Raw genomic sequence first — 6,064 nt, 5'->3', positions numbered from 1 at the left:
GGCCGGTCTATCATGTATTCTAGAAGAGCTGCACGGTCGTCAGTGGCGCCTGTTCTTTCTAGAACAGTTACTATCTTCATATCTATGGTTAAACGTCACCCAGCCATTGACCTTCGTCTGTGCGAATGCGCACAGGCTACCGGAAATCTTACGGGAATCGTCACCTTAGTGTGAGCCAGTAATGAGTGGATGGACAAATACCTATTAAGTACATTACGTAATCGGATTGTGGGCGGTTCGGGGTGTGAGTCTCACGGGAAGCGTGCGAGGGATAAATTCCTGCAGTCGTGCTGTTCATTTGTGCCCTCGATAGCTCAGATGGATTGAGCGTCTGCCTTGTAAGCAGGAGATCCTGGGTTCGAGTCCCAGTAGCGGCACACTTTTCAGCTGTCCCCATCGAAGTATATCAACAACACCTGTCGGCAGCTGAGGGTTTCAATTAATTATCAGTTGTGTAGGTGATTCGATGAACCCTTTGCCAGGCACTTAAATGTGTTTTGCAGGGTATCCATATAGATGTAGATGATAACTCGTCCCGTGTCGCACGTGCTCAAAAGGATTCATACTGCAGAATGCATGCAAACATACTCACCGAAAATACGGACGAATATCAGGTGCAGGCTGCCGAGTGCTGCATATCCAGCTTAGACAGATCGGCTTTTCCTGCCAAGAAGAACAGGAAGTTGCTGTCTAGGAACAATCAGAGGTAGAGGAAGGGCTGATAAATACTCCTTGAATTGCAGACTAAACGTAAATAACGAAAATACATTTTTGGTAAAAATTGGTCAAAACATAATCGTTTGCCCTCCGTATTGGATTAGCTGTTTTGAATATTGAAAATCTGACTTCAGATTCGTTTTCAGCGACATTAAGAATATATGTGTAACACTCAGTTCATGCAAATCGAAGTAATAATATAACTAAATGTTTTCCCTAAACTTTGAACACTTTTTTTTTCGAGTAACGATTTTCTCAGAACGGCATGCAGCATAAATTAAAAGTGGTTCGATCTCTTAACTTCTACCTCTGACCCCTAAAAGTAAACACTTTTCTTAGGAACTTATAGCTATAATATGACATTTGTTAATATTAACTAATTTTTGTGTAGGCATAAGGAGTGAAACAAACCCCTCAAAATCGAACTCAAAGTTCGAATTAGCACTGTATCGTTAAATTTAAGGTTGTTTCATTGCGGTTAGGTATGCGCTCCCATTAATTTTATGTATTATCGACTGATGTTATCCATTTTCAAGTTCAGAGAAATAATGTAGTATCAACTGATGTTACCCATTTTTGAATTCAGGTAACATCTGAGGTGCCACACTGCACGCACTCTGCGTACTCCAGTCTCGCAAGCCCTTGATCAAATCATAATTACGGGCGCCATTTTTTATTGAAAATCTAAAATTAAGCTCATAGTATTGTCACTCGTAATTCCCAAACAGATCGTTCGAATGTATTTTCATTGTCTCAAAAAAAATTTCAAATTTACCCTTTTTTGCTCATTTGTATGAGAACCTGGCTGTAACGCCGGAATATAGTCACTAGATTTTTTTTTTCAGAGACGCTGTACGTTCGCGAGAAGACTTTCGTTCTGCGCGTGTCGAAGGACATTCCTCAGATATTACTGTGTGTGTGCGCTACTCAGTCGTGCCATTTAAGTGTACATCTTTGCATAGTTTTCCTTTCACGATGTAAACAGTGTTCCGCTCAGTTGCTAACTGGCCAGTGAGTGGTTCCGAAGGTGTCGGATGTGCGGTGCGTTCGGTCTGCTAGGACAACAGCAGACTGGCGTGGTGCGATGGCAGAAGCAGACACTGAGGGAGCTAGCTGCTGGGACGCCAGCGAACAATTTATGCCAAGTAAGACGAAGAGGACTATTCTAAAATTACGAGCCGTCTAAAAAGTGTTTACCATTGGTAAATCTTGCTGTTGAGTCTGACAAAACTGACAGTTTTTCCTAGAGATACAGGAAATCCCCCCACCCCCACTCAATGAATATTTGGTTGTGATGACAGGCCGATTGGTAGTGTAGCCCGAGATCTAAGTTAGGTTGGAAGGTGGTAATTTGATTGAGAGTTGTTTACGCCAACGATTATGAATGCCGACTAAACGTTGTGCGAGCAGATTGCCCTGTAGCGTAGCCTAGTGTTTCCGTCCACGCCACATTTAACACACTTTCTCTAACTGTGTACAAAAGTCTCACAACAGCCACGATAACTACGTTTCTGGTGGGGGGAGGGTAGAGTCCACTATGTAACTTTCACGGCAAATTTTAGTAACCGCATAAACTAACCGAAATAGAAGCGTCATTTTAACTATATTTCCTTTTGTGGGAAAATAATGGTTCTCCTCTTTTGGCAGCAACTGTAATATGTAGGCGACTTATTAGTTTTTTTTAACTCTGAATCATGAGCTCAATAGACGCAGTGCTTTTTTTACGTTACTTTATTTGTGGTCTATAGTAAACAATGCAACGAATTGGTAAATTCTTTGAAGTTTGACGTGTGTTACATAGACGACGTCTGCAATGTTCGTAAGGCCAAGTTTGCATATATTCGGTGTCTGTTTTTTTGGCCATGTGCTGTATAATTAAGGGGAGGAGGATTATGTTCAAGGAGCAGTGCATTAGCAGTCTATGGAGAAATTGAGAATTTGGATCTAACGAACGGCATGCTCGGGCAGTTCGTGATATTCTGTTGACCACTGTGTAATTCGGACACAGTGATCATTGCCTCTCCCTAGTAACCAGGGGACTCGGGTGCTAATCCTGGTCTGGCACAAATTTTCAACAGTGCCCATTGACTAAAGTCTGTGCCCATTGTCAGCTAATATCATTGTTTCGGTGTTAGATAGTATTTTGTTCGCGATACGTGGTTTAGCTTTTTCATGGATAACAGCTTTGAAAAGCGTACAGGTTATATTGATATTCGCTCGTCGTTAGTCCAAGGCAACTATAGCGATTTATAAACACAGTTGTAGTTCGTATTAAGCCCACATACGTAATTGTGTCCTGTGTTTCTTTACCAAGAACTACTCCGTAAGTAATTCCCCTGTAGTGGTATTTTGTTATAGTATTTTGTTTAAATATTTATAGACTGCAGGCTTGGATGAAATATGAAACACATGTCCGAAGTTCCTGTTGATATTGCAGATACTGTTTCATCCGTACTAGGGGCCAAAACATTTCATCAAATACAGAAGGACACAATTTGTCTCGAGATTTAGCAATTTTTCGTAATAGAGGCCTTGCGTCGATATGTTTTTCTCTAATTCTTGTTTGGATTTAATCTTAAAACACACTAACTCGTCCACCACTTATTCGATATGTGTTTTCATCCCTTTCGTAGCCTAGAGTTCCTAAACGGTCGATAATATTAATAATTTCCTTTCTCAATTTTATTTTCTGTAAAATCTCCTGTTTATGGTTATTGCTAACATGTTTCACGTTCTCACTTTTATTATTTTTATTTTTCTAGTTTTGTGCCTTGTAGCCAAATTTTCTTCGAGTCTGGTTTTCAATTCTGAAATAGTAACAGTTGAAGGTCAAGAGAAGATTGCGGTCTATTTGAGGAGAGTGGCTTGGAGATTTTTTATAACAGACGTATACAGGTCATGGGGATCCTTACCTATATACATTTACTTCGAGTGTGATGTAGCCCATTCTCTTGTCATGATCTCGGCTGTATCGTAGCACATTGTCTCGGTTAGGTTGGAGATTTCTGTTGAGAGTTGCCGAAGTCAACGAAAGTGATTACAAAGTAAAGACTGTGCTAACAGAACGATCTCTAGCGTAGTCCAACACGTTCTTTCTGTCCTTTTAAAGCCTCTTTTAATTAAAAATAACTAAAGCTGCAAGATACAATCACAAAAACTGTATTACGTAATAGAGTAATCCCAGACTATTGTTGTGTAAGTTGTGTGCGTACACTATTTTTTTGTTAGTGAATATACACTTTTTTACTCATTTGCTGGGTTTCAGTTTTCCCCGTTTTCTGGCAAAAAACCTTTTCCTGTGAAGGGCCCATTAGCTTGTCGGTTATATTTGTGACATTCTCGACGGTCAGTAATTTCGTGATAGTCCATCCACCGGCGTCATTGTTAACATCTGATATAGATTTAAGTATTAGGAAGGCTAATATGAAGCTAATGCATGAGTAGGTCTAATAATTAATAAAAATAAGAATGCGGGTAAGCTACTACATACAGCATAGTGAACGCATTGTTGTGGCCAAGATAGCCACGAATCCCACGCCTACCAAAGTCGTAAAAGTAGTCCTCAGATGATGAAGAAATTGATGGAATGTGTGATGAGATAAAAGAAATCATTCAGATAGTGATGGGAGATGAAAATTTAATATTAATGGGTGACTGGAATTCGACAGTAGGAAATGGAAGAAAAGGAAACGTAGTAGGTGAATATGGAATGGGGGTAAAAAATTAAAGAGGAAGCCGCCTGGTAGGCTTTTGCCCAGAGCATAACTTAATCATAACTAACACTTGGTTCAAAAATCATGAAAGAAGGTTGTATACGTGGAAGAGACCTGGAGATACTGCAATATTTCATGTAGATTATATAATGGTAAGACAGAGATTTAGGAACCATATTTTAAATTGTATGACATTTCCAGGGGCAAATGTGAACTCTGATCACAATATATTGATTATGAACTGTAGATTAAAACTGAAGAAACTGGAAAAAGGTGGGAATTTAAGGAGATGGCACCTGAAAGAACTGACAGAATCAGAAGTTGTAGAGTGTTTCAGGAAGAGCATTAGGGAACGATCTACGGGAATGGGGGAACGTAATACAGTGTGATGGGGGATCTGAGTGGTGTACTGTCAAGGGGGAGGGGGTTCCTCAGGGATCAGTGTTGGGGCCGCTATAGTTCCTTATTTATATAAATGATATGCCCTCAAGTATTACGGGTAACTCTAAAATATTTTTATTTGCTGATGACACTAGCTTGGTAGTAAAGGATGTTGTGTGCAACATTGACTCCGTTTCAAGTAGTGCAGTACATGACCTCAGTCCATGGCTTGTAGAAAATAAACTAACGTTAAATCACAGTAAGATTCAGTTTTTACAGTTTCTAACACACAATTCAACAAAACCTGACGTTTTAATATCACAGCATAGGCATATGATTAGTGAAACTGAACGGTTCAAATTCCTAGGTGTTCAAATAAATAGTAAGGTGTTGTGGAAAGCCCACGTTCAGGATCTAGTTCAAAGACTTAATACTGCCATTTTCACTATTCGAACGGTACCGAAAGTGAGTGATACTTCGACAAGTAAATTAGTCTACTTTGCTTATTTCCATTCACTTATGTCGTATGGTATTATGTTTTTGGGTAACTCTTCCCCTTCTAGAAGGATATTTTTGGCTCAGAAACGAGAGGTTCGGGCAAAAAGTGGTGTGAGTTCACGAACCTCTTGTCAACCTCTGTTCAGGGAGTCTGGGTATTTTGACATTGGCCTCTCAATATGTATATTCCTTATTGTCGTTTCTTGTTACCAATATTAGTTTATTTCCAACAATAAGCAGCTTTCACTCGGTTAATACTCGGGAGAAATCAAACCTCCATTTGGATCGGACTTCCTTAACTCTTGTGCAAAAATGTGTGCAGTATACTGCTGCATCCATTTTCAATAAGCTGCCACTCGAATTCAAAAATCTTAGCAGTAATCCACGCGCTTTCAAATCGAAACTGGAGTGTTTCCTCATGGGTCACTCCTTCTATTCTGTCGAGGAGTTAATTGAAAAATTAAGTTGATTCTCATTGTACTGCTGATAGCGTTTGCTTAAACTTATGGACTGATTTTCTCTCAGGTTCATGAACATGTATTTTTATCTGTTATTACTTTTATGTTGTAAGTTCATGTGTCGCCCTAACCGCCGTCTGCTTCACGTCTGCTGTGCAGCGAGCTACCTTAATTTAAGTATTAACTGTATTTTTCTTACTTGTCACTTCTTCTTCCGTGTGTTTTTGCTTTTGCTGCCTCGGAGTGTAGCGGCAGTGGGGACTCTAGTGCGTCGCATGGTGCACCCCAGGTGTTAGA

The 6,064-nt window shown here is 39.9% G+C and overlaps 1 non-coding gene across 1 annotated transcript; it reads left to right on the top strand.

Moving 5' to 3' along the window:
- Nucleotides 1-302: 302 nt before the first annotated feature.
- On the top strand, nucleotides 303-377 carry Trnat-ugu (transfer RNA threonine (anticodon UGU)). The gene has a single exon. It is a non-coding gene; the product is annotated as a tRNA-Thr (tRNA).
- Nucleotides 378-6,064: the final 5,687 nt, after the last annotated feature.

Source organism: Schistocerca gregaria, unplaced genomic scaffold (assembly GCF_023897955.1).
Source record: "Schistocerca gregaria isolate iqSchGreg1 unplaced genomic scaffold, iqSchGreg1.2 ptg000198l, whole genome shotgun sequence".
Lineage (NCBI taxonomy): Eukaryota > Metazoa > Arthropoda > Insecta > Orthoptera > Acrididae > Schistocerca > Schistocerca gregaria.
Note: the sequence above shows the minus strand (reverse complement) of the source record. Positions and strands in the feature narration are given on the sequence as shown.